The sequence below is a fragment of the Sardina pilchardus genome, chromosome 8 (assembly GCF_963854185.1).
Source record: "Sardina pilchardus chromosome 8, fSarPil1.1, whole genome shotgun sequence".
Taxonomy (NCBI): Eukaryota; Metazoa; Chordata; class Actinopteri; order Clupeiformes; family Clupeidae; genus Sardina; species Sardina pilchardus.
The window spans coordinates 1,436,269-1,438,768 of record NC_085001.1 but is presented as its reverse complement, the minus strand read 5'-3'; the positions used below and the strand labels follow the sequence as shown (position 1 = coordinate 1,438,768).

Here is a 2,500-nt window from a genome sequence, read left to right as displayed (position 1 = left end):
ACAGACAACCAGCCAAGATCCACACCCATCGGTGGAGGATAGGGTTGGGTATCGAGAATCGAAAATCGATTGGAACCGGGACTAGCTGTTCGATGCTCCCGTTGAAATTTAGAAATTAGAAATTTCGATTCCTAGTTTCGATTCCCAGTCTGCGATTAGAAGAACAAACTGCTGAACACCAACAAAGAACCGTCCACCGGAAGTGTTTACGTAACCAAACGAGTCGCGCATGATTGGCGTGCATCGGTGGTCTAAAGTGTCACACTTGCGACAAGATTGTTTCGGGTGCACAATGAACATGTAAAAGCACCTCCTCCTCTTTTTTTGTGGCTCGGTCGGAGGTTTCATACTGGACTAGGGCTGTCAATCTTCCTCTAGTATCCCATTCGAATTTCATTCATTATTATTTTTCTAAATTAGAATTATATTCGAATATTTAATGGTCAATTTTGACTTATTGATATTTACTATTTTTCTATCTACTCACACTGTGAAAATGGGCTTAACCTATGCCACTGCCATTATGACATCGTAGTTGACTTGTTTTACGTGATAGCTATCTTGCTAAGTAAATTATAGCCCTTTTCTGACTGAGAAACACTACATTCACATTACAGAAATAACGGGCTCAGGGGGATTTCGCAGTGTGAAAGGTAGACGTGTTGTGGTCCCAGGTTGTCTGAAGCTGACAGCTGAACGACTGCTGCTATTTCAGTTAGCTCGTTGGCTAGTTGGCTAGTTAGCTAGCATTAGGCAAACATTCCAAAAAGACGTGCTGGCCTCTGTCAGACGGTTTTGGTAACATAGCAACATAGCATAAACACTTGACCGAAGCGCTGAGAAAAGGAGGAGGGAGCTCTCAGCAGCACCTAAAGCTGTCGTCTGCTAAATACATAGATTTCTCGAAAACATGCGCGCGCACACAAGGGGCAGAAAGCACCATGAACAGCATTAAGCAGCTGCTCTCCATGAAAAGATTAAAATGAATTTTAGTGCCGAAAACAGCACTATTTGAAATGACGATGGTTAGAGAATGTTCAGGAACGTAAAGTAATGCATATATTTGCCAGAAACCACCAAAACCGCCAAAAAGACGATGTTTTATAAATAATGAAAACGAACGACAAACTCTGAAATACGCTCATAAATGAGATGTTATCATCATTTAGACAACAGTGGCATACAAAAAATGCCGATTATAGCTTACAGCAGCTGGTTATTAGGTTAACTTTATAACGTTAATGACCGGCCATTCGGCGTCTTCTGCCCCATGGGTGCGCGCGCATCTAGTTTTGTTAGTAAACAGGAAATGTATGTATATAGTCAACACTTAAAAAAAAAAAAAAAAAAAGAAAACACATTCAAATTATATTTTTTTACAAATTCAAATTATATTCGAATACCGAAATTCGTTCCAACAGCCCTATACTGGACGCGTCACATTGGCGGTAAAACAAAGCATGAACTTATGAGCGTCTGTCCTATCAAGCTTTTACATGATCACATTGCATCTGCTGTTAGCTACATAACATTTAGAAGACATAGCAAACATAGCTAATAGTGATGCGCGGGTGGGCTTTTTTTAAAACCCGCCCCAACCCGACTTTTCAGGAGATCCAAACCGCCCCGCCCAATCCGCAAAAATATGTTCGAATTGTGACCCAAATCCGACCCGACCCGCGGAAAGGAAAAAACGCATTTAACGTCTTTCCTAGCCTAATTAGCCCACATGAGGACAACAGCGGGTTACAATGATCGGTCATTTTGACAATCTGCGCTCCTCCACACCATTCATAATCTGCAGCCTAGACATAGAGGTTAAATCTCATCTTCATAACAAGTTGCCATTCATATTTCCCCTTGCAACTTCATAGGCTAGCCTACTTTTGCGTTTAACACTGCCAAGCATTTAACAAGCACAGCTGTTTATTCGTGTAGCCTATGACAGAAGCGAGGTGTTCTCGCATTGTGCACAACCTTCGATATCCCAGATCATTAGGCTCCATGTCCATAAAGTAGCGAATGCGCGATTGACTTTTTCAGTCAGTCACGCATGGCGCAATTGGGTGCTGAATTTAGGAGAAATTATGTTTTGCGCTCGACCACACCTCCTGTATTGCAGGCGCATCGCCACCTAATATGTCGGAAGTTAACAAGTGAGAAATGTGCATTTTTACTTTTTTGACCCGACCCACCCGCAATATTTAGAAAAAACTATTAGGCCTACCCAAATCCGCCCGACCCGCGGGTAAACCCGCGGATATCCGCGGGTAATGGGCTGAACCGCGCATCACTAATAGCTAAACATCAGGACAGTTAACTCTTACCTGTATGGTCTACAAGTTATCCAGTTATTTCAGTCATGTATTCTTCTCTGTTATAGAGCCTTGCTATGTTCTTCTGTCACGCAGGTCTGAATAAATTTAAAGTTTCACTCCAGAAACACTTTGCCTATTTGGTTGTTAAGTCAGTCACAGGCCCAACAGCTTTTTTTCATGAA

At 42.1% G+C, this 2,500-nt stretch overlaps 1 protein-coding gene across 11 annotated transcripts in view; it reads left to right on the top strand.

The window, feature by feature from the left end:
- brd3b (bromodomain containing 3b) overlaps window positions 1-2,500 on the top strand; it is a 27,664-nt gene that overhangs the window by 11,714 nt on the left and 13,450 nt on the right. The window lies entirely within an intron of this gene.